Source organism: Euwallacea similis, chromosome 14, assembly GCF_039881205.1.
Source record: "Euwallacea similis isolate ESF13 chromosome 14, ESF131.1, whole genome shotgun sequence".
In the NCBI taxonomy this organism is placed as follows: Eukaryota; Metazoa; Arthropoda; class Insecta; order Coleoptera; family Curculionidae; genus Euwallacea; species Euwallacea similis.
The window spans coordinates 2,662,810-2,690,436 of record NC_089622.1 but is presented as its reverse complement, the minus strand read 5'-3'; the positions used below and the strand labels follow the sequence as shown (position 1 = coordinate 2,690,436).

The window sequence follows — 27,627 nt, the reverse complement described above, 5'->3', positions numbered from 1 at the left end:
TAGCTTTTTGTGGATGTCCCTATTATCGTTTTCAATATATATGACGCTAGGGACAGGGATTCCAGTCCCCATTCAGAATCAGGCTACCCGGGAAATGGCATTTTGCTACAAACTCCAACATTTCCTTCCAGAGGAAGTATAGGAGCAGTCTCGAGACACTCATAAATACTTGTTTCTGGAATTCCTACGAGCAAAGAAATGAATGGGAATCTGAATTCAAGCTTCATATGGATATCAAAATAATTTGAGAAATCCCAAAATTCTCTTTTCATTTAAATTAAATTTAAGTCAAATTTTTCAGGCGTTGTTAGAGGGTTTTGATGACTAAAACTCCTCCACTCTATTTCGGGGATTTCTCAAAGTAGTAAATAAATAAATAATTTGAATTGTTGATTGAAACACAGTTTATCTCTAATTAAACAGAGTAAACAAATTCCACATTCGTTTACAATGATTTCTCTCATCCATTAATTCCAATGATTCCACTATTACCACTCGTAAATGCTGGTAGATGTATACTTAGCTATTAGTTCTCCCCCTTGGCAACACTCACTCAATTATTAAAGCCGAGACCTTTTATTTAATTATTATTGTTGATACATCTGTCAGTCACGATAACACTTGTAGTGTTTACCCTCGGGTAACGTTTTTTTGATTAATTACCCATGAATGTTTATGAGAACGTAAATCACATTAGATCGCCCACTCACAACCCCGACCGTTTCCTTGCTGGGTCCCAACTTTAAAACCCGAAGTTTTACTTTAAGTTAACTCCCACGAAATTTCCACAACGAGCTTGCCAAAATTGGAAACTTTCGAATCGTTCTTATTGAATTATTACCGACTTCACCTTTGTATCTATTTTCCAGACACGAAAGAGGCGTTGTTCCTAAGTTTCGGTTCGGTCCAAAGTTTTCGTTGTTTTCCAGTCGTGCTCATTCATGCCAGACTTGGATTAACGTGACATAATTTTCAATGCTGCATTATCAAAGACTCGCGTTTTTCGTCTTGTTCTGACGAGGAAGACGGAAAAATATTGAAAAGCACGGTTATTAGGAACTATTTACGATTTTCCATGATAGAAGTTCAGGAATATCGACAATAATTCTTTGTTAAAAACTTACAAATCACAAAGGTGCCTAAGGCTTAGACATACAAATAGGGAGGTAATGGAGCGGAAAGAAATGAAAAATGATACTGTTGCTTTCAAGGGAAACGAGACGTTAAACAGTATGCCTTAATATGAGGGCATTTTTATATGTTTATTGGCTTTAATGAACAGCTCAGTTTCTCACTACCCGATTGAAATTTTAGTTTAAATTAAAAATAACATGTCTCGTTAACCGCCGATGATTTGGGTGCCAATTGAAGGTTTTGAACGGGCAGCTTTTCTACATTCACGTTCCTACTCCATTCTTCATTCAGTAATTCATTCTTCATCTACTCAATACTTTCATTTTAAGTTGAAAAATTGCCAAACACTCCACAAAGTTAACAAATAAATTTGATTTAAAAGTGAGAAATCAGTGGCATCTCTCCATGAATTAGGACAAAATGAAGCAAACCTGACTTTGTGACCAACTGAAGAAACCTTGTATAGGGTCGCTAAAAACATTTTTAAGTTCGTGGCACGCCCCTAGTGACCTTAATTTTTAGTTCAAAAGTTACTAAACCCCTCAAGAAATCAAAAACTCATTTCGGGCATGGAAAAATCGGAAACGCCTGTCCAGAAGTTGAAAACTACGGCAAAATTATAAAACAAACATTACAGAACTCATTAGGAAACGCTATTACTAGTGGCACAAAATAATGCATGTCCTAAATTGTTATATAAATAGTTATTACTTTAAAAATGGGCAATCAAAGGTGTCTCTTCCAAAAAATTGAACACACAAATTAAGATCCCCACAAATTCCCTTCGATTTGGGAAACAGGAAGAAAATGAATTACAGCGATTTTTTTTCCAATTTAAACCTAAACGGATGGTTGTACAAAATTCTACGTACCGAATAACTTTCCCTGATTAATTTTGGAAAATTCTATTTGCGCCGATTTTGCTTTTAACTGTGGTTTAGGAAATATTTGGTTTTAAACTTGAACTAAATTCGATTTTAATAGTGAAGTAGTGTGTATTTAACAGGAATTTTCCCTGAAAGGAAAACCTAGAGACACTCAGGAAGCTAGGTCAAATCGCAATGCGTTCCCCATCCCACATACAGGCCGTGTTTCATTCATTAAAATTCCCGAAAGGTTCTCCAATTTTCTTTAAAACTTTGCTTTGTTTCGTGGCTAGATTCCCAGGAGTTTACAGGAAAACTTCCTGACAAAAGTTTCTTTTTAACTTAACTGGGGTGTTAGCGATTTAGGAGATATTAACTCAAGTCACGGTTCCGACCTCTAAAAATCGGCTTAAAAAGAGCGAAGGATGAAACAGCGTTTTTGGGGCTTAAAACATCGACGGGATTCTCTTTTCTTCTACCATGGGATGGTGTTCTCTGAAAATAGACGGTAATTTGAAAAACCCAAACGGGTTCCCTTCGATAGTAAATAAAGTAAATACCTACAACTTCATCTGGGCTATTATTCATCCGTTTCTATGAAAATAAGCTTCTAGTAGAACTCGCTTGTTGCTTTGGTGTCTATTTCAGTCTCACCAAATAACGCTTTATTTCCAGTATTATTTTTTAAAAAAATGCCCATGACACTCCCTAAACAAAGATTTAATATTCCAGACTCCCTTGGAATGATATGACTGACAAAAGCCGGCGGATTTAATTAGTTTCCTTAAATTGGATTCCAACTTGGTGGTATTATGTTTGCGAAGCTTTTCACGCGACAAAACGCATAATTAAAAATGGGTACTTAGCCGAAACTGAAAATTCAATTAAAGAGATTATTTTATTTTCTGGTCAGTCCATGTAGTCTGTAGCCACTTGAATCCTGGCTCCAGGCAAGTTTTTGCAATTCAGAAAATACAGATACATCCATCACGCTTTGAACAAGGGCGTAGTCCTATACGCATTCCTGAAAATGAAGGGCAAAACTGAAGCTTCACCGTGAAAGCCATGAATAATGCGGAAAAATTCAACGACGAAGCATCTTAGGAGGGCGTAGTTAAAAGTTCGAAATTAATAATGTATTTAGAGGCGTGCACCTTTCAAAATGTACAGATAACGCCGGGCCTTTGAACCGATCCTCATCTGAAACTCTGGTTTAAATATTCTTTCTCTTCAAAGTCCCGACATTCGTAGGTCTTAAAATTGATTTACTTTAACACTACACGTTGAGTTTTCTCGTTTTAATTCCCTAATCGTTTTAATAAGCGCCAACACCTCCAAACAAATAACCACACTTAATTAATTACCCCACTTATCGTTCAAGTCGGTTTAACAAAGCGGACGCCTTTGCACCATCGACTTGGAAACAATTGCGGCTTTAATTGTATTAAATTATTGTTAAGGGTGTAGAAAGGGCGATAAATTTTCATATTCGCCGTGGAATTTAATTGGAATTATTGGATTAATTATTGCAAGGTGTAATCTGAAAGTCTAGTTTATTTTTTAAATAGATTGAATTGTCTCATTGTCGCCTCAATTTTCAGTTCTAAACAATGCAAAAACGCGGAAATCTCTCCACAAATATGTCAAGATCGGCGAGTCCAAATAGTTAAATTTGAGACCAGAAAGTCTCAAAGCTCGAAGTCCAGGTGCTGATAAGGGATCTCTGTTATCCTTAGCTGTCCTTAGGCTTAGGAACGTCAGGAAGTAATTCCATCGGACCACGGCTTATGCGCCAGGAAATTACTGTATTTGAGCGGCCGGGAAAGCTTTCACAGCCTGATAAAATGCCCATACAGGCAGGATACATCTAAATAGAGTGATTCGACAAATGGAAAGCATTCGTACGAAAAGACCGCAACCAATAAGGGTGAATGATATTTCATCTCACATGTCGTGATTCGAAGGATATTCCGAAACCACCGGAGAAACTCACGCTGAACCACAGAAAACTTGTCAATGTATAGTACCCCATGTTACGCCTATGTTTCTCCTCTTATATTACTTGTATTATTTTCTCATGGAAAGCCGAGAACAATGTGGTACATTTTCGCATTTAAACAAAATGCACAAATCGCTCAACTTAAGAGATGTTCTGGTTTGACCGTGAGAACCGATAGATAGATTCACGCGTATTCATAAAACACCATGACTCTTTCGCCACTCACAAGTTGTTATCAGTGATTTGGCCCTTCGCAGAGTCGATGTGTTAAGATATTAGTTGCAAAAACCTTTTAAAGCCTATTTTTCTCTTATCTTTAAACTAAAAGCCCAAATTCGTGGGAACCTACCTAACCAGCGTTCTGATTAGTCAATCACAACAAGATGGGCAGATTCCAACCTCTGCTCATTCTTCCCAGGTTTTTCCTCCTCCAACAAAAAAGATCAGACCAACTAGAACGCTCTCGATACTTGCACCAAAAAGGGCCTTTCTGCGCCTTACCTCCTGCTCTTGTGTTACTGAGAAGTTAATAAAGTGTTGTATTTTTGAAATCGAGTATAATTATTCCAATCGGCTCACTACATCAACATGGGATTACTAATACCGTGCACTGGGGCGATGAGGAGAAAGTCGCCGCCACTGGCAGACAGAAGAAGTGCGACTGTGATCAACATCAAGTGGGACATTGGGGAATCCCTAACCGAAGAAATGCAAAGGATGGTTAACCTGTCCTTGGAGAAGGGAGAAAATTTCGCTATAGTACCAACCAAAATTCTAGTGGAAGACATCACCGCGAACGTAGAGTGGTATACGTTTATTACCCACTTACGCTGTTGAACAAATTAAGGCACAGACATAATAAATTTTATAGCATGTGAAGCCATCAAATAGTAATTTTAGGAGAATAGTTTTCGAGGATCTTTAAAACTCCTAACGACAACGAGTAAATGCTGGTTAACGAAACACCGTTTTGCATTTGGTTAACATGGAGTCCATGTTAACCAAACGGTCCTTATTAACGTTACTTTCCGTTGAATTCCTATTAACCAAACGCTAAACAGCATTTGGTTATAACCACCCGCTGTTCGACATGTGCCGAAAAATTGGCTCGTGACGGTCATGCGAAATTGATCCGATGAGGGGGGCCGCAGCAGTTGTGTAGGGAAATGAAACACGTAAAATTAGCTCGGATCGCCTGCAAATCGTACCATAACTAACAATTGAGCCGGGATGCAATTATCCATTATTCGAACAGGAACTCGAACTATTTTTGTAAAAAATGCTCAGAACGATTTAATTAGCTCTAGTAATAAGACCTAGTAAATTGAAACGTTGCCAAATAGGATTTTAACTAATTCGCCTTGCGTTGTTTTCACGCTTCTTTTCATTTAATTTTTATCATTTTTTAAAAGGGCACATCCAGTATATTATTACATATTTGAATCGCTCTTTTATGGTAGATTTAAAAAATGTAAGGTTGAAACATCGTTGATTAGATATGACAACATTGCAATAAACTAGATCGCACATTGCCTAAATATGGTAATTTAGGCAAAAATCTGTTCCAAAATGATGTTGAATTTCCAAATTTTCCAGACATCTGAAGAAAGTAATTTTCCTAAACATACCATTAAAGAATTCAGAAGTAGTGCTTCACAAGCCAAAAAAAAGTCTTTAAGCTTCTCTATAGAAGGGCTATCCAAACTGGTAATAATATATAGGGTATTCCATCTGAAAGAGCGTAAATTTGGAATGGCACTGTATGAAATACTTTGTATTTGGTGTACCCTAACTGAACCCACTTAAGTTCATAAACAAATTAAAATTAATTATCTTTATTTTAACATTATTATTCAAAGTTCAAAAACGTTTTGATATTCGAATACAGATTAAACAAAATTCAGAGTGAAAAAATGAGTGTAATTGATAAAAATATCGAATTGCCCTAAAACGCTACGGAATTTTAAGATAAAAGCAGAGGTCAAAAAACATCGAAAGAATACTGACTATGAGATAAACTTATGAAAGAAATTACATTGCACCTCATCAAAAACTTATGACTAAATTCAACTAAATCACCGGACTCTGCAGTTACTACTTCATTCAATGTTGCAAAAGGTGAAAGATTACTTCGTCCGTTATTTCTTCGCCTTTGATAATGCCCATCACAGCTGTAGACAAAACGTTTGGGAAGCAATTCTATTGGACCGTGGGTCCAGGCCCAGAAAATATTTCCAGTTTTAAATGAAATCTCATTTTTCTATATAAAGAAGACACGTTCATTATTCATTCTCTTCAAAGTGCCTTTTTTTTAATAAGAATATACGCTCTAGCTATTTATTAAGCCCCCTAAACGACACGCCGACTAAAAATACAATAATCTAAAATCCGACGTATTTTGAGAACCTTGAACTTGTTTTGCTACAGTTATTGAAATTAATAATTTTTAAAAAGTTATATTTTTTCAGTTCCTAAATGTTAATACATAATGTTAGATTCGCCAAGTTTACTTTAGAAAAATGTAATGAAAATTATAGTCAAGATGATCTATTTCAATTGAGAGATTTACTCCAATTTCTTCCTTTCTTGTGGTTTTAGGAAAAGGTACATATTTGACTAATCTAAACTAAACTCAACTGAAGGTTCTAACTACCCAACTTTAATCTCTCTCTCCATTATTCTTCCCCATACCTCATTTACTTAGAACAATTCTTATAGAATAATACAAGCGAGGTCTTGAATTTTTCTTTTTTGTTGACATAAATCAAAAAGCTCGAAAAAATTCCAAAGTTTTTTATCAGTTTTCGAACTTTAAGAGTAGATATTTTGGGAATTCATAATACAGTTGTCTTAAGGAAATAGCTTAATTTAACGCTGAAATATCTCTTTATATTTTTTTTGTTAGTTTTCATTTTCTGAAATAATGAATTAACTAAATGATGCTTCTATTTTCGATTTTGAATATCCCTCATGATTAAAGCCCGTTAAACCAGTTTTACCATACCCAACAATGAAAATATATTTTTCCCAATTAGTTAACTATATTGAAAAAACACCTTTCCCGCAAACGTATGAAAAAATGCTATTTTCCGGACTCGTAATGCGGAATCTAATCATGAAAAGTATCACTGATTAAACGACAAAATAGCGGACCTGTTTATTCCATCAAAACAAATTGCTACATTATATTCGTGGAAATTGAACTTATGTTCCATTAACCAGCCTCGTGTGATTTTTTCATCCTCAACAATCGTTTAACCAACATATTTAATTTTTTCTAAATTGATAAGTTCGTTTAAGTCAATTGTTTATTTTAAATATGTATTTAAAATTAGTACATTTTTCAATTTACTGGATATCGTGATACATGTATTCAAAAAAGTGTATAAATGGTCTTATAGGTTACATAATAATTGAAGAATTAAAATGCTTTTTTATTTTAACTTTCTTATGGGATTCTTATTCCGACCTTTTTAAATTATTAAACAACTTAATATTTTGGAGTCATGATATACATATACAGTATGTCCACAAATAGAGGGCCCAAGAGGACAAATGGACAAAAAATGTCGTTTTTCGACAAAAAGTCATTCTTGATAAAAGTTTCTGCTTCTCGAAAAAATACGATTTACGAAGATACTTTTGAACTTTTTTATACAGGGTAATATAAATAAATAATATAAATAAGTAATATCTACTAGCTTTTATTTTTAATTACTTATAAACTATTTTGGAATAGTGAAATTTTGTATCTAAACTTTGGATAGGATTGGAAATCTGTTTTTTAATTACCATTTTGCTCCAAAATGAGAAATAAAGCTAGTTTATTCTTGATAGTATTTCATGTGTCCGTACTTTTTGGACCCTGTATAAAAAAGTTAAAAGTCATCTTCCTAAATCGTATTTTTTCGAGAAGCAGAGACTTTTATCAAGAACGATCTTTTGTCGAAAAACGACATTTATTGTCCATTTGTCCTCTTGGGCCCTCTATCTGTGGACATACTGTAGATGAAAAATTCTTCGGGGAATTTGAACAATGTCCTTCTTTTATTCGGATACGATAAAAAAAACACACAAGAGTACTCCTTCTTCGTTTTTTTTTTTGGTTACAATCAATCAGCGATTTACCACAATTTCTATTATATAGTTTTTTTAGTCACTAAAAAGTAGGCTTTTATGAATGACACGGATAATGAACTATAGTATATAGCAGTTTATAATGGAAAAAGCGCTTTCAGAATCTCAAAAATATTTGCGAATCAAAAATATCTAAATAACTTCTCCATGGATATCTAATAAGGTTCAAGAGGAAATTTTTGGTTACGAAACTATCCCATATTTTTATGAACATAGAATGGCGTTAAAAGGCAGTTTTTGGCTCAAAACAGCTCTAAAAATTAACCAACACAGAGTTTCAACGATAAATTCATCACACATTCTGAAAGTCTAATATCCGGCGAGTTGTGATTTTTATTGAAGAATTTAGACAAGCCTTATAAAAATAATTTCTCGACTCTACACCCTCATCCATTCAAAGATATGCTATTTAAGGAATTAATTATTAATTATTACTGTTGAATGTCAACTATGCGATCATCCAAAAAATTAAGGATTCAAATAAACAAAACTTCAATATGCTACATTGAAGCAAAGATTTTCTGTTTTAACAGAAAATTGTTGCCCAAGAAGCTCATCTGAGTTTTTTTAATATTTGTCAGGTAATCATCATTTTTAATTTTCTAATTGCCGTGAATATCTCTTTTTTCCTGCCAATTTTTGCCCGAACTGATAAACTGAATTACCCGGAACTGTACAACCCAGACCTGGAAATTTTATTTCATGCAATGACACTTGCAATGACAAAGAAAATTATTTCGTTCAATTCACTCTTTGATCCAAGAATAGATTCACATAAAGCGAAAAAAAAACGCAGCATGAAAATGAAAACAATCGCGTCTCATTCACATGAGAAATAATTACGTAAAACGAGACATCCCGGATGTAGGTATTAGTTAAGGTCACGAAAAATTGTTATTTTTATTTTATTGTTGCATTCGTTGTAAATTATCCTCGGAAATACATATACAACGTAATCCGCTCGATTGTCCCAGGTCATCACTGTAGCCTCACTTCTAAAAAATAATAGACCGCGTATACTGCATTGACGTAGATTTCCAAATGGTTTTGTTCTGTTGAACTAAACCGTATGGTTTTTTACAGGTGATTCCAACTGTATTCGAAATAATCTCTTTTTCCTCGTTGACGTGTGCACTTAAAAGCCATAAATTATTCCGGCAAGCAAAACAACAATTATATCGAAACGATCCTATTCAAACTCGCGGTGTTATCGTAAACAACGCTGGTAATCAAAAAATAAAAGCCGTTTATTTTCAATTACCGATTCAAAATCAAAAATCTCCATAAAAATGGGAAATTAATGGGGAATTGTTCAGTCAGTATTACGAAAAACTGACTAAATGTATGCTTTCATTACCCCATTGTTCCATAGAGACTTGGGGTAATTGTATCGGACCTTTTACGGACCATAAATGCGACATTTAAGGTGTTAATACACACATGTAGCCTGAGTTTCTGCCAAAATATTGTTATTTGGACAAACAGTTAATAACCTTTTAGTATTTGTTTATTAGTTTAGTTTGTTGGTTTAACGTAATACGGTTTGCGGTTAATAATGAAAACGAAATCTATTGTGTACATGATGCGGTCTACTCCAAGCCCCAAGGACTCGAGACACATGGGAATTTTTATTGTTAAATGTTTAGCTGTGTTTGTTATTGTTAATAATTGAACTACTGGAGTTGAACTACTGGCAATTGGATTTGTTGCTTAGGGATACCTCAATTAAGCAGCTTTCAAATTCCAGCATGGTGACTAAATCCCAAGACAATTTTCCACGATTTCCTTTTGGCATGCCTTAGAAAGATCCAATGTAAGATTTTCTTCATCTGAAAGTTGAAATTCAATAGATTGCCTATTGTATTTTCATAATACGTATTAATAAGTTTTTTCCCCCATATTAGTAAGTGTTCAATATTACCACCGTTTACATGTCTCCATACAAAAGTTCCACAATTTCATGACTCTTAAGATAGGGACATTTAATCACCCTCACATCAAAAAATTTTGTGAATTCCCTATATTTGGCCGTTATTTTGTAATGCTGTATTTTCCGCAATTCCTCTCAAAATCAGTCGATTAGAGCAAAATACAGCATTTTAGTTGCGACACTTTTCCACACATCCGTTTTCCAGCTTTTGAGCTTCTCGATATCTCAGGAAGCAGGTTGGCTTAAAACTATTTCTTATCATCTCGATTCTTAAAGCTTTCCACCATTACAGATACGTTTCATGTTACGCAAACGCGGCGCGGAAGTATGAACAGGAGAATCGCAAGCATGCGGCACAACGTTAAGGGAATATTCCTTGGGCCAAAATAAGAAAAATTGTCCCACAAATATACGTACGGAATATCTTCATTTCTGAAATGCAGAGTGTCGAAGTTCCTTTTTCTGCGACGAACAAAAATTTCTCAAAAATTTTTGACGACTTTTTAAGAATTTCGTATTTCAAAACTTACGTTAAATGGTTTTTTTACAAAAAGTTCCAAATCGAATGATCATTTCTTTAAACTTTACTATTATTTTTCCGATTTCATGTTAAATGGAATATGCTAGAGTCTGAATGAGACTTATACTCAGTGAACTAAAACAAAACCAACAGCTTCCTTCATAACTAATGTTGCAAAAAACAATATTTTTCCCCTATTTATCGATAAATGGTCAAATAAAATTCACGGATGTTTACATACAACACAATATATCCATATTAATGAGTAATTAATATATGGAATTTAGAAACATAAATTAAAATTATTGCGTGAAGCATCAAGGCAATATTGAAATTTTTACCCAAATACTGCTATGTATTAATTAAAATTTAAACCATAATTTCGATGTCATAACAAGTATAAATTTAGCCAATTAAGATTTCTCATACACTATTCTCTTACACATAAAAAATATAATGATACGTGTATTCGCCAACATAGCAAAACTTAACCACAATGGTGGGATGATTAATCGCTTATTAATATGAATACATGTTGGCTACAACAGTTAGTAAAAAATAAACCACAATTACATTCTGAAAGAAAAGTTTTCGCACGGTTGCAGCTCGCCACTTATGGAACTACTGATGACAATGACAAACCTATGACATGAAAGACAATTGACAAAAAATGGTTTCATGTGTACTTGTCTGCGTATTAGAAAATCGCGCATGAAAATAAAACAATTGAAAAAATGAGTTTTAAAGTGGATCATTAATGATCGGTTTTATATACTTTAATCAAACGTGTTAACAGTCACTCGACTGCAAACCATATATTATAACCCTCTTCACTTTCCCAAAATTACCCTGAAATCCCCCTTGCTTCTAGAATAAACGTGGTTCAATTACAACCAAAATTACACGATTGTCGCCTTTCATTTATCATTATCAAAGTTAAATTTACAACAGCAAGATGTCATTAATGAGTGTAATGTAGTTTAAACATGTTCAGTGTATATATTAATTAATAATTATGAGGAGAGGTGTTGAATAGAACGACAATTATTATCGCTGATATAATGGAACTTGCGTATTTATTATGAAGTTGCATATAGTTATAGACATCGATTCGACGATACAATGAACATGAGCTGTCTGTGTTATGATAATCAGTTCTAGTATTAATAACTTTTGCTCTAAAAGCTCGATGTATGTGCATATAATCGTGTTGATCTGGAATGTTTTGGATATTAAACTTATTTCCAGAATTGGTGAACTAAATTTCTTTACCTCTAGGATGAGGCAAAAATTCGAAATAATTTCCAATCAAGGTTGTTAAACCTAATAAACTCGACAGAATTAATATGAGCCTATGTTTTGGACTAGACATTATCCTATTTTAAAAATACTTCAAATATTTGCGATTCGCTAAAGAATTTCGAGCGCACAGCGGCAATTTTTTGCTCGTACTTAAACACAATTAAAAATTAATTTATACGTAAAATGTGTTTTACGACCAACAGAAATGTTTAGAGTTATCACAAAGCACGAATAATCAGAGAATTATTATGATATATGCTCCCCCCGGAACACGCTCTTATTCCGTTATAGAAACTGAGCGTACCAGAGATAGAGCCGCTATATTCAGAGCAAACATGTAGAAGTGGAGATAATAGAGACAGCTGCCGTTCTATTTCCTGCCACTCCCTTGTTTGATTTAAATTATGCACCTGAGAGGTAGAATCGAATTAAATCTCGAGTGCATACTTACCTACTTACTCCTGTCCCAATAATTGACGAAGATTGTTTCGGAGAATTGGAACTCACAGTCTCAGCAATAACTTGATTCAACTTCACTGATTCTAAATAGCTCTGTAAATCTTTCTCTTTCTGGCACAAAAAATCTAGAAAAAGAAAGGCCACATACGGAAGACACTTTGGCCAAATATACATCGTTAAATGTAGCTTGGAGTTTCATAAGTCCCTTCCCGAAGAGAGTAATATTTTTGGGGATAAATTGAGGAGGAATGTCCGCTAATGGCGGACCAAATTCGGCCCTTTCCAAAATTAAACCGAGATCGTCGTCTTGGAAAGAAAATGGAGATTTATGGGATGAGCTGGAGATGCGACATTAGATCGTTAGTGCATTTTGGTGTCCTTTGATGTCCAGCAACAAATGACCGTCGTAAAGATTCTTCATCATGGGAACAATAATGATTATTAAGCAAAAACATGTTGTAGTCGATACTAGTGAGGTATGAATTGTTATAGAAATCAGGAAGATGAGTTCCATGGTTTCCAGGTGCAAGAAATCAACGATAACATCAAATTCGAAGAAATAGTTCATTCTTGACACAAACATGCAAAAACAAAAATTATTGAGTTTTTTGAAACGATTTTTATTGGTTTTGAATGAACTCACTCTACAGTGCCAGTTTTAGATTCATTCTATATATAGCATAGAGAAATCAAAACTAATGAATTCCCAGAGCAAAAATTGGACTCACACAATATTCGTTGGCTCCACAAACTATCATAACTATCATAAAATAAATAAATAAATCATAAAGGCGTCAGCCAACGTTACGGCTTGTTTGTCATGCATCAACAACCACTAAAAGCTGCTGCCGTGGATCAAAATGAGCCAACAGATGGGGACTGATATCTGATGGGCATTGAAAGCTTTTTGATGTCCTGAAGTCCAGTCGAAATCATTTCGATGCGACCTATTAGCGAAATATGAAAAATTTCAATTTATTTTTAACTGAAAGTCCTGACCCGGCATTCTCAAGTCAGTCAAAGTAATAATAAAATAACCTATTCAACGAGATCGCTTCAAAAAGATTACTCAGCTGGAAAGTACTTTTTTCCGGATTGATATTGGTTACAGAGGAGATATTCACAAAATATGGATAATTTCACAAATTTGATCAAAACTGAGAGTCCTGGTAATGCAGTCCTAAATAGCATGTAACTCTCCATTCAACGGGACCTTTCGAAAGGGAGCTGGTCAGCTGGAAATCGTCATTTTCCGGATGATCCAAGGCACCATTTCGCATTTTCAACTTATTCACAAAATAACCTGGATAAGCAGTTCATTACCAAGTACATAAACCTTCAATTTTTCCACATAACCGCAGAAGATGGGATAATCCTGACCCGTTTATCTCCAATTTGCAGAAATGGGTACTAAAACCGTTCGAAGACATCAAAGCCCGAATCTAACGAAAATTTGAATGGGTTACTAGTGTTGGAGTTGGGAGATAATAAGAGGTACAACTTAGAATGAAATAACTTTATTATCCAAAAAGAAAGAAATTAGAGAGGACCAAGAATCGTGCACGTCTTGTGGACGACAAATCTTCAGACTAAATTTATATATAGAACTAACTCTAAGAAGAAAAATATATAATCATAACTGCTACGTATGCATTTCTCTCGAGTTCCCCAAATTAATAGTCTACTGCTAGGTACATAGGAAATCAATCCGTTTGTCTTTAGACGCCGCTAGAAAAACTGTTTATTATTAATTTGGATAACTTATGGTTGAGTATAGGATTTCAACAACTAGAGGCTAAATTGCAGTCTTGAATATCGATTACTTTTTTGCCGATATTTGCGGAATAATAAGTGTCTTCAAAGATCATGTCCTTTGTCCCCTGTGTAAATATACTGAAGCTTGATTTTATTGGATAAAAAACCTCGTGGCGACAAATAAATAACCGAGTCACTTTTACTATTCTTAATATCATTTTTGTTTGGCAACAATTCTGAAAAATTCCCGATACAAATCACGGATCATTATGCCATCCGGGCGCCTTGTTGACAAAAATTTTAGCGAAATCCTACGAAAATAACCAGAAAATTTAAACTAATAAGAAACCACCGCCGATATAAATATCGTTTTATAAAAAGACCCCGATTCGTTTGCCAAGTTCTTATAAATATCCAATGTGACTTTGGCACCTCTCGAAAATGTGACATAGTTTTTACTCCTCGATTCCCCTGGATGTTTGGGTGTTTATTTTTGGACAATAAACACTCCAACGTTTCGGAAATTAAGTGTCTAATTCGACCAGTTTGCCCTGTCAAGGGGGATATTTAGAGTGGCGTGAAATGACCTGTCCAGCTGGAAATGTCAAGAGTCAAAGGCTTAGGAAAGTTAGCTAATAGGCATAGCACAGAACGTACAGAATAATACAGATGAAACTATGACTAGTTGAGGGAAATTAAAGTCAACAGAATGAGAGACTGTTATTGTCGTAATTTGCTTTTCTACCTACTCAAATAACAAAAGCCACTAAGGGAAAACGTAGTGCTGGATGACTAAATTCAGCTAAGAAGCTGCGGTTTGAGTTGAAATATGCAAATGGTTTTAAGGAGGTGTTTTAGGATTACTAACACAATAACTAAGATGCCCTACTTTTTAGCCCAAGTATTAGCTTTTTACAACATTAAACGGAAATCGCCAATCAAAGGCTACACAAAGACGTTTCAATTTCTCCGATAATAAAAACATTACTCGCACCTAATGAATCCGCTTGCGCTTAGAGTATCCCTTTCAAAGTTTGTGATCAATTTCCTTTTTTTAGTTTCTCCATTAAACGGATTGCGAAATTAACTGTATTTAAAAGCGACTAAATTACTTACGATTTCTCAACAAATCACCTGATTAAGAAGAATAACTCTCAAAGACTCTATAAAAAAAATGAACTAAGCAGCTCCTCAGAGATATGTTGAGGCGGAAGTGGCTGATCATACAAAGTAAAGCAGACAGAAAGTTGCTGTTCATATTTCCACTGAGGATTTGATTAACTCAATTCACGCAATCCGATTTATATTCCAGACAGGTGGAAAATTTCAAAACATTTTGAGCAATTTATGGAGTAATCGTCGGGAATTTTTCAAACGTATTTATCCAGAATTGGTTTACGAAAAAATGATTTGGGAGGCAGAAATTTACGTTTATTTGCCAGCAATAAAATCGAAAGAAACTTATCTAAGCCGAGTTTTTACGAACTTTTCCCTCCCTTTGTCCTCGAAATGGAGGGCTTTTTCGTGCCGACTCGGCCAAAGCAGAGTTATTCCGGACAATATCCCCAATTTCTTATGGGCTCTGGATCTACATTATCTTTCCAGTTGGTTAACTCCTATGCCTTATTTACGATATGGAGGGTCCGCAGATTTTCAGTTGTGATATCATAGCGTGAAGAACAATGTTCCATTTAGAAAGGGGATAATAAACGTTCTGAAAACAGTTTAGCAGTGTTAAACATAAATTCGGAACTGGAAATGAAACGTTATGAGAACATGCAAAACTTTCGTGTAATTTCGTATGCAACTGTGGAGTTAAAAATTTTAATTTTAACTCCACACTTGGACGCAAATCAAGGGATAGGGGATCTCAGTGCAAAGTAAATTTATACGTTCGCCTCTGCTCTGAGAGCTCAAAAAAATTTGCAACCCGTCAATGGAGTATCGCAATATTTTTAAACTGTTCTTACTTTAAATTAGTGTTCAGTCTTTTTTTGACTCTCTTGAAATTGCGTCCCTTTCTCCATTGCTTTTACTATTCTTTTTTTTTTAATCAATAGAGCTATGTGGATCTAGGTCACAAAATGCGATGAAGAGTTAATCTGTGCTAATAATCACAGTCGTTTTAAATACGAACGTTTTTCAAGTGATAGGGACAGTTTAGTCTCATTCCAATTTTAAGTGTTTCATCCACGGTCATGTATGTTGCTTTTACTATTTTAAAATGGATGATTTTCAGATCAGGTTCAAGAATTATAATATCAAGTGTACATACAGTAAATTATCGACGTATAACGTTATTTCTAAACCCAGAAATTCTTAAAAATCTTTTCTCCCATTTCTTCTTTTTCCCCGTTTCCCATCGGTAAGTCCGCCAAGATGCCGAGCAACTCCGTGTGGGTGCTGAGTACCAATCTGCCCGACTGTACACCCGCCACTGTTAAAATCGCTAGTAACATATGTGGTAATACATGTTTTTAAATTAACTATGGCTCTTTCAAATGTCAAAAGTCAATACAACATCCAAAAACCAAAATTCTAAGAACATCTAAAGCAACCTTTAAGCAACAACACTTGTCTTCCGAGCAAATGCGTAATTAGGTACGGTATCATGTAACATAAAGAATAGTTGATAATCTAAAGACATTAAATAATAACGCGACAATAATACTAAACTTGTCTCAATTTGCACAACTCGAACACAATAATGCACATTATTATACCCGTAGATATGCAAATGAAAATTGGCTATAATTTAGCTTTCGTTGAAAAAAAAAATAGCGAAAAATGCCACTTCCGCAATTTTATCTTGTTTTTCATTTATTTTTGTTGTAATATATGCCCATGTCCCCGTATATATAATTTCAGGAATAATGTTATTTAGTTTTCATAATACGTCTCGAAAACTGACGTTTTTATTTTTGCTTCTTTCAACAGAAAACTCTCTCAAAACAGCAAAGAAGCGACACTAGGTGAGAACAAACAGTTTAGTAAAAATTTCCAGCTTTTTGACCTTTGTACCATTACAGCAAACATCCGTCGCCTTACGTTGGAAAAAGCAATATTTGCCCTCAATAGGGTGAAACAAACGTATTGAAGCGACAGCAATACACGACTTTCACGTTTTTGCTGGGAACTAAGCTTTCTGGAAAGGGAGGATTTTTAAATTTTAAATTTCGAAAGCGCCAAGCTTAAAGAGCAGACAATATTTTGCTTGTTGTCAGGCATCAAAAACAAAATAAACATGTTGAAATTTCGCAGGAAACCTCTTAAGCGGCACTTTTAAAAATGAAACGTTTGGCATATTTCATTAAAGCAGCGAATATCATTATAAAGTTTCTTTTTATAGTGCCTCTACCGTAGAATGAGCACAAAAGCCAGATTTCAATATCGCATTCACAACATAATACATATTTAATTTTTTTTCCGGTAATTTAGCCATGTGTGCAGTGCAGATTGAACGCACATTAAATCAAACAATACGGTTTTAATTCAGCGCTTCGGAATTTATCACTAATAAAATAAATTCAGAGTATGGAGCAAACAGTACTTTCAGGACTGGATTATTGATTAACTCGGGAATTTTATCTGGATTCAACTTTGACCAATCGGAAATATTTCATTTTAAGCCATCCAAACATGTAAACCTCAAAAATAGTAATTTATTCCTGTAATACATTTCGGTTTGATTTGACAAAGACCGATAAGTCATCTGGTATTTTCCGATCCTTTCAAATATTTAAATATTTGTAATTAAACTAAAAATAACAAAATAGTTTGGATCAGTGAGGATATTGAAACAATAACGCGAAATTCTCTAAAAAGAGCAAATCAGAGATGAAAAAATTAAATTAACTGTTGGTAATAGTGAGCTATCTAGTAGCTAAAAAGGGGAGGTCGAAGTCGCGTGGGGCTACACCCTTGGGGGCCCTTTTCACTCCCCAAATCACCCTTATCCCACCTCTGTTCTGTACGAAGGTCTCTCTGTGCTTAAGACGACACTCTCAGGAAGTATTTGCCGGGCGGGCTGTCCTCCATGCCCGGGAGGATTCCCAGGAAAAAAGTTCTCTTTTTATCGGCATGCCTCGTTCAACCACTCTGTGTACCAAAAAATTACTTTCAGGTAATCATTTTTGGTCACCTCACAATATTTATATTTATCTGTTTTATCTGATTTTAATACCAAATGTAGTATTATTTCAACAAAAAACTGAGTAGAAGAATGAACTCCCAGGCGAATCACCTGAAAACTCTCAAATAAAGTACCTTAATTAGTGTATGCTTCAATATTTTTTTTTGTAAAATTGGAGAATAAAACGATATGAGAACATAGAAAGTTCAGAGAGTTAACTAGGTCGGACCTGTTTTAATAGGTATTTTGCCTCATGACTCATCTATTTTTTGATTAAAACGTCTCAAATCGTGAAATGTAATACGCGGTTAACAAATAGTCAGGTCCGTATTAAAAAGAGCTGTTGATCGTACTGGAGAACCAAAACTATGGCTGCATCTTGGAAGATATATTTTCAAAGGTACAACGTTACATTAAATAAAGTCAATTCAGGTTTATTTTAATCATTTTATTACTCGTGCCACTTCAACTTTTTTTTTGTCGTAACCAGACCTCATGAATTTAGGAAATAACCATTCACTAATCAATTATTACTTTCTTATCGCGAAAATCGGCGAAAAAAATTAAGTTAGCAGAAAAGCGAGATAACGTCAAAGAACAAGCGCAGAACAATAAAAATAAATTGCAGTCCGGTGATCCAAGATGCAGCCAACAGACTCAGTAATAATGAAAATTCTAATAACAAGCTCTTAGATTTACTAAGATGTGCCGTCTTGACTGTTTTTAGTGCACTATGCTCTTAAAAGCATGAATTCTAAAATTTACATAAAATTACAGGTCGTCACATTATTTTTTCCGTTCCTAGGCGTATGTAGAAATACCAGCTCTCCGATTATGTCAGCAATAAAACAATAGTTTATAACTTTTCCTTGAACGATTTAACATACAAAACCCATAATGGTAATATAAAAACTTAGTCGCATGTTATACAAGATAGTGGAACTTGTTAATTTTTGTTTTTTCCATGATAATGGAAACTTTATAATGATGTTTAGTGCGTATGTTGTCTTCACTTCAACCATTCCCAAATAACAATTATTGCTTAATTTGAAAAGCTGAAATAAACAATTGCTGCCGCGAACTTCAGCTCTAAATCAAAACTGCATCATTCAAGAAGCGTAAACATCGCGTTAGCATCCACTTCATCACTTTTCGGTAGTAACTACTCAGCAAATAGATTTTAATCAGTTTGTTTATTTTGATAATAGCAAATGAGCGTTAAAGAACCAGTGTAGACAGTTTTTACTATATGATACTTCGACATAGTAAACATGTGTTTTATCGGTTTGTATTTGCAAACTAGGATCTTTGTCTCCTTAATTTAGCAGACTTTATTGAATTTAATTAATTGTTTTAAGATTGTTCTATTTAGTCTTGATGTCATCTCGGTAGATCTCGTAGCTTTGAATTTTGATAGTAATTATTAATGGAACTTCAAGATCGTCATTAGTAACCTGACGAGACAATGACAAATCAAACAATATTCTTCTTAGGTCTATTCTAATCGTCTTCGTTGGTTCGCTAAATTGAGCTGTTTCAATCCAGTTATTCCTCGCGTATTTCTAAAGATACTTAAATTTCTCTTAGGATACCCCCAAATTTTGTGGGAATCGCTGTCTTTACCAGAGATGGCCTCTTCATTTAATTTCAAGAAACGATTAAACTGAGATTGTTATAGTATGCATGTTTTTCTACACAAAAATGTGTTCATTATTAGATGGCCACTGATTTTGAATTTTCAAATTTTGCTCTTGAAAGCTCCTCTGCGATTCCTGCTCTCGCTTTTTGTACTCATAACGTTTGGAACTCAAATATGTACTTGAGACTTCGCTCTTTACATCTCCAAAAACGGTTAATTTTACTGTACGATTTTTAAAACTTAAAAATTGCATCTCCGAGCTTAAAAAATCGTAGTTCGGTTTCTGGTGAAATTATCACTCGATTGGAATCTTTACATACCATTTTTGCTCATATTATTTTCTCCGGTCCAATATTTCTCTAGCTATTCAGATCTACTTAGCAAAAAAAAGTTCAATAATGTAAACAGTTAAATCCTGCTTAAAGCCATATTATGCATAATTGATTCGATATCGACAGAAAAGGTTTGCTTGGTTATTTAATATTTGAAGACGATCGATTCTGGAAAAATGGGTTTTAATATCTACAGGTCAAAAACAAAAATTCGACTGAAATAAATTTCATACCACAAACCAATCAATTTTATAATGTAATCATTGAACAGTTAGTTCAGGTTATTTTCTAAAATTAACACGGAATTTACAAGTTTTAATTTTAATTATTTCACGTTACTATTATCCACCTGACGTTATACTATTCAAGATCCAATGTAAAAGGTTAATTAAAAGTTCAATTACCATCAGTTTCTGATTATTTAAAAATTATTCAAACTTCGACCTTGATAGTGAACCATTGCTTAACCAAAAGATACGTTGCAATATATCAATGTGATTATGTGAAAGTTACGGGCAGAAGAATCACTGCAACCTCGATTAGAAATTCAGAAATAACTACCTATAAATAAGTTATTCTTTTGGTGGATACAGGTTGAAACTTGATGTTCCTCTGATTTTTTGGTATAAACCAATACAACAATTTTCACCACATACTTGCGCAATGGCCAAAATTGCAGTATTTGCCCAAAAAAAAAGACAGTTTGCAAATTTCGTATATTTCCAAATTCCCTTCTAGATATTGCAAAACTTGGCCAGAGTATTTCTTATTCGATAATGGAATTCGAATTCGGAGACATTTGATAGATGTTTGAAGATTACAGTATTTTCCCTAGGTCAATTTTCTCAGAAATATGATTAAAATCCTGAAGATTAATTGACAATATTTTAAAAAATCCACGACAGGAACGTAGTGAATAGTTATTATGATGCAGCTCTTTTGCATATGAATGGTTAATTAATATTGACTACGTTTATATCGCTTGTGGTCCGACTTAGTATTCTAGTCGACCGCAGGAAAACTGAATTATTTTCGGTTGTATGTTAAATATTTGAGTATCAGTGCAGCAGAGAAAATTTCAATAATGAAAAAAGAAGTGTATAGTTGAAAATTGATTATTGGTGATCAGTAGTCAGATTTTTCCCGAAGCTTTTAAAAAATCTTGTCAGAACCGAGATAATAACATTAGAAATTTTAAAAATCCACCAAATAAACTTAGTCAATGATAATGGAGGACCACTTCCTGTGGATATACAATACTGACTATATTTATACCTTCCATGGTTTGATTCATGGTCATCTATGTACATCTAGGCAATATTCATTTTTGCTGCCTGTTAACTATTTTATTTCCATTATTAAAGCAAAGACAGCTTTAGAGGTTATTATGCGAACATCGGTATCTCATTACAAAATGATCGTTATATTAATTTAAAATTATTTGGAAACTGATTATTCATGGGGCCGACTATTTCCGCAGATAAGGTTTTTCTCAAAATTAATATTCAATATTTAATAGCCATTATGACGGTGAACAATTTTCCTTCAGGTTGATGTATACAATTGTTTGCCTACAGTCAGGAGTCTTTTGATGGAATGTTGACTACGTTTATACAGTTGAAAGTTAACGAAGTTAATGTATTTTTGGTTTCATGTTAAATATTTTAGTAGTTCAGAGAAGCCTTTTTGCTTTATTTGACAATGGAAAAAGCAACAACCGTAAACAAAGGGCTTCTAAATCTGACTAAAACCAAGATAACTTGAAGTTAGAAGAATCTATTATATAAATCTAGTCAGTTATGGTGCAAAACTTCTTTCTTTTAAGCCAATGTGTAATTGATTGCCTGAAATACTTATTCATCTTTGATGCAATATTAACTGCGTTCATACCGTTCATGGTTGGTTCATGGTCATAAACCCAGAAAAAAATATTTATTTTCGGTTGCATGCTATTCTAGCAAAATATAATTATATTATAGAGTTATATATAAAAAGAGTCGCCATAAACTCAGAGACAAATTATCCATTTTCAGTTACATGTGGTTATAGCAGAAAAGCTTTTGTATCATTTTGCCCAGTCACTTGATTCATACATTATCCATAGTACGCCTAGAAAGTATTTCGATTCAAAAAAGTTACGATACATTTTTTACTTTTTATTTCAACAAAATTTAATTATACGTGAAGATTTACAAGCTTATTTTATTTGCCAATGCACTGACCAATCATCCCCAAACAGGTCTGCAGTCCATTGGGAATGCCCAGCAATAAATTGGATTCATAATTTTCAGTTACTACCACCTATGATTCTAAAATGGCTGCCATCAATTGAATTTTAGTGGGAGGCGCTTTTTGTCCACCCTCAACCCCTATGTTTTCTATTAGCCTGAAGTCCGGAGAAAAAAAGAAAGAAATATTCATGTTAAAATACTTTCTGGCGTTTTGATGCATTTTATCAGGACAACATGGCCTGTTCTTAGAGCGATCAAGTCATCTTACTGTCAGACCAAAGCCATTTATCATAAATTTTCGCTGAGAAAACTCAATATTAAAAAGTGAGAATACATAATAAAATTTTAAAAAATCCAAATATTTTATAGACGTGCTATACTGCCGCACTTATTTCAAGTTGATGAAAGGGGTTCCTAATTTAATCGCAAGGGGCGACCGAGGGACAGTCTCCTTCCATCACTTTCGACTACCGTTTGATGGTTCCCTGTCGCTCACATAAATCTACAAGAACATCACACTACTAACCTTAATTGTCTTCCAACCCCAAGCTCACCATCTCCAAAACTACCCTCCAAACTGCACAGTTTCCACCACCAAAGACACAAACCCACTCGAATGTATTCACACAATTTCGGAGCGTCACTCTTCAGGATTTTCTCCCGCCGAAAGGATTCGAAATCGGTGCGAATTTCGGGAGGATCGATCCCAGCACGAAGAGCATGAACGTGGACGAGAGACCGCAGGATGAGCCGATGGCACGACGCGCGTCCTGAGACTGGCGGCGTCGACGGTTCTCGACGCGGCGCTGCTGATTGTGATACGCGCCCGCAGGACGTTGATAAAGGTCGCTCGACGACGCTAAGATTTACTGCTAATTGCTCACCGAGACGGCTCTTAACGGTTTAGCCAGTTTTACTGGACCGCGAACTAATTAAAAAGTCTTTCTGGATATTTCGAAATGTAGTACTCACTCGGGGTCTTGGAAGAAAATTAATTAAGTGCAGCGGTGTGTTACTGATGAGATCACGCTTGTTTCGGTGTAAACCGCCGGAACTCACAATGCAGAAATGCAGCTGTTATTAGAGGAAACATGGGGGAGCTTGAGGAACAACAAATGCAAGCGGAGATCGGAATTCCTGCTCGTGTGAGCGAAGAGTAAGAGCCGCAGGATTTAGTTTTAGAAAGGAACTCTGAATCGAGGATGAGTATGCTAAAGGAAAGAAGACAATGCAAGGTTGGTGGTGATGCTAGCAACATCGCGGAAAAGGACTCAATCAGGTTGACACGTGAAACTTGGAGAAGACTTTTGCCCGTGGGGCGAAACTTTAGATGCGGAACTTTAGATAGTTTCGGAACACTTCTTGGATGAAAATATAAAACATAGACGCATTCGGACCATAATTAAAGCAGGGGGGAAAGGATCGCTTTGTTCTCATTGGAACTGGAAATTCTGTTTCTTCAAGTACTACGATTTTGATCAGGATTATTCTTGAATTACGGAGTATGTCATTTCTGGTAAAGACGCCAAAGTGGTTCAATTAAAACAATCCAGCAAAATATCTGACCACTCCATAGTAGACCAATCCTGGAAATGGTACCGAAATACTCAACAGGTACTTGAAGACGTGCTAAACTAATTTTCATGTAGTTTCAACGTCTCAGTGTCGCGTCTTTCGTAGGAAAAATTCCAGTATTCCCCTCTCACTTTCTCTCTCAGTTCCAAGCACTAGTTATTTGTTATACAGGGTGTTCATTTCAAAATGAACCACTTGAAATATCTCTTAACTGGCAGGAAAATTTAAAATGAAAAAAAAACTGTCTACTTAGATGTATGGGGGGAAATTTAATTTCACGTTAGAGAGAATTGTCCTAGTCACCCTTTCATTCCCAGCTACCCTCATTTTGATATATCAAATGGTACCCCCCATCGAGTGGTACATTATTGCAGGCGAAATTCAATTTGCCATGTAATTGTATCGAGAAAACCAAAATCGGTTAGTGGAGTCGAGAGTTAGAAGGAAAAATGTGTACTAATGCAGGCCTAAAATGCCTTTGCTACAAAAACCAAAATAAAATATTGCAAAAACGCATGCTTTCGATGTTTTTGTGAAAAGCTGAATTTTGTTATTTGAATCGCCATTCTCTTTGTAGTCAGTTTTACATCGAAATCGTCATTTTAAAAAGGGATATATCCTAGTTGAAAAAACAGAAATAATTTTCCTTTATAGGGCTGAAATTAGATGCGCTCGCAGAACCGCAAGAGCGTTCAATAAGAAACATGAAGATAAAAACGTGGGACATAAGTACGTGATGGAGCTAGTGCGTAAATTTCAAGAAACTGGATCTATTTGTAACAGAAAAAAACTACAGATACAAGAATTGTGGACGAGGGATACCAGATTAAACTGCTAAGCTTCTTCGCAGTAAATCCAATTTTGTTTATTAGGAAAGTCGCTAAGCTAAGAAGTATTTTAATTGGTTCCGTGTACAAAGCATTGATAATAAATAAGTTTTTTTCTTGCAAAATGTAAATGTTGCACTAACTCAGCGAGGACGATTATGATAGAAGGATGTACATTTGCAAAAAAATGTGCCAACGAATTGCAAATCACCCTCAATTAGTAAAAAATATTCGCTTTAGTGACAAATTAACTTTCTTTTCGAATGGACATGTTAATAAAAATAACTGTAGATATTGGAACAATGAAAATCCGCATCTATTTCAAGAAAGTCACATTCAATTTTTGCCAACAAATCAACTTATGGACACGAATTCATGGAAACGAAATTATTGGGTCAATCTTTCTGGAAAAAAATTTAACTGGTGAAAATTATCTAAACCTTTTACATAATACGATAGACCCTCTTATTGTCCAATTTCTGAAAAACCAAGTGGATGAGAATGGTGCCTGATAAACATAATATACATTTTTAACAAGATGGCTCCTCCTCATTATACCTTAGCAATTCGAGAATGGCTCAATGAACGATTTCCGGAAAAACTGATTAATAGAAGAGGTACAGTAGAATGGTCAGCAAGATCTCCAGATCTCAGTCCACTAGATTTTTTTCTAGTGGGTTATTTAAAAAATAAAGTGTTTAAAACTCCACTTGAAAATATTCAAGAATTGAAAGTTACAATTTTCCTAGAATGTATTACTTGACAAACATTGTCCAATGTTCGCTAAGAATTTGAAAGTAGGCTTTATTATTGCCTCGCTAATAACGGCTGACATTTTGAGCACTTAATAGAATTAATTATTTGATCTCAATAAGCCATTTGCACTGGTACACATTTTTCTTTCTAACTCCCGACTACATTAATCGATTTCGGTTTTCTTGGTACAGTTACATAACAAATTGAATTTTGTTTGCAATTATGTGCCATTCGATGGAGGGTGCCATTTGAAATATTAAAGTGAGGGTAGCTGAGAGCGAGGGGATGACTGATACAATTCTCTCTAATGTCAAATTAAACTTCTCCCTAGATATCTAAATAGACGTTGCTTTTATTATTTTAAATTTTCCCCCCAATCCAATGATATTCGGGGTGGGTCGTTTTGAAACGAACACCTTAGATATATACTTAGACATCATTTAATGGAGGGTTTGCTTTGAAATATCTTTAGTAACTTCAATGCTCAGTAGCTTTTAATTTTGCAAACGATTTAAGCGGGATAATCCAGCTGTTACTTTTACGCTGACACCTCTTAACAGTTTAGCCAGTCTTGCTGAACTGTGAGCTAATTGCAAAGTCTTTCTGGATATTTCGAAATGTGTAACTCACTCGAGGTCTTCGAAGAAAATTAATTAAGGGCAGCGGTGTGTTACTGATGAGATCGCGCTTGTTTCGATGTAAACCACAGTAACTTGTAAAGGAGTAATGCAGCTGTTATTAGAGGAAACACGGAGGAGCTTTAGAAACAACAGTCTCAAGCAGATATCGGAATTCCTGTTTATCTAAAGGAAGAGTGAATCGCAGGATTTAATTTTAGAAAGAAACTGTAGATCGAGGATGAGGGGGGGAGGGCATGTAGATAGTCAAGCTAGATAAGAAGCGGGACTGAAAAAAAAAACTTGAATGGAATGATAAAAGAAGGAAAAAATAACACAATTTCGGTACAGAAATATTGAGAACATGTTTTTTTATGTGTTCAATGTGTTATGAATTCAAAAATAATGTCCACCGGAAGGTTTTCTAAATGACGATATTTTGTTCAGCAGAGGTAAAAAGGTGAAGAATAAAGAAATTGCCAGAGATGCTACCACGAAAGGTAGTAAGTAGGGGTAAAAATATCCACTCCTATTTACCAATTTAGAAATGAGTGAGTTAAAAAATCAACATCTGCTATCAAAGAGTATTGCCAAAACATTTGAACGAAGATCCCTTTCACGATACTATTCTTCCATTTTAATTGCTGTAAAATAAATTACTGAACCCTCAATATTACACTTATAATACACACTGAAATATTGCAAAAAGAGGTTAAATTTGTTCACACACTTCACGACTATTAGTCCATTAATTTGTGCCATATTTTTTGTAGGGCTAAGGTAAGCACATAAATTCCTCCCATCAAAACATATATTTCATCTGATACCTAATCCTCAGGATTACAAAAACCAGGCAATATATGAAAGGAAAACCTAATCTAGACACCCGAAAAAAGATACACGGCGAAAGAACAAGCAAAAACCTCCCATAAATTTGGAAGCTTATTTCAACTGTAGGCACGCAAAAGTCTGATTGTGAGCTGAAACATAAGGGTAAAAAAGCAAGACACATTAATTCTAATGGGAATTTTCCCAGTTTTTGATGGAATTTGTTTTATCTAAATTAGTTATCAGGAACATGGCTTTGATAATGTATTCTGTAATCTTGTCCCAGCCTTCCCTTCGTCATTGATCAAACGATCAATTCAGGTCATCCGAGTTCACTTCAACTGCACCTGCAGTTTCAACTTCCAAACCCCCTGAAAACATGTAATTCCCTTTTGCTTTTGCCTAACTTCCAGCACGATTCCGTGCCATGCCGTGCAAATAATACCGGAGCTCCAGTTTCCCAAAACTTCGCAAATGATGCTGGAAGATATATTTAACTACCTCATTACTGCTAAAAATTTACTGTATGTAACTGAAATCTGCATTGAATGAAACGAATCTGAAAAGAGGAATTTTTTAATTGATAAT

At 34.8% G+C, this 27,627-nt stretch overlaps 1 protein-coding gene across 1 annotated transcript in view; it reads right to left on the bottom strand.

Annotated features, from left to right (window-relative positions):
- Positions 1–23,427, bottom strand: part of Octbeta2R (Octopamine beta2 receptor) — a 104,536-nt gene extending 81,109 nt beyond the window's left edge. The window contains exon 1 of the mRNA XM_066397240.1: positions 22,963–23,427. The gene's annotated coding sequence lies outside the window, so the exon portion shown is untranslated. The remainder of the gene's footprint in view (positions 1–22,962) is intronic.
- Between the last annotated feature and the right edge of the window lie 4,200 nt (positions 23,428–27,627).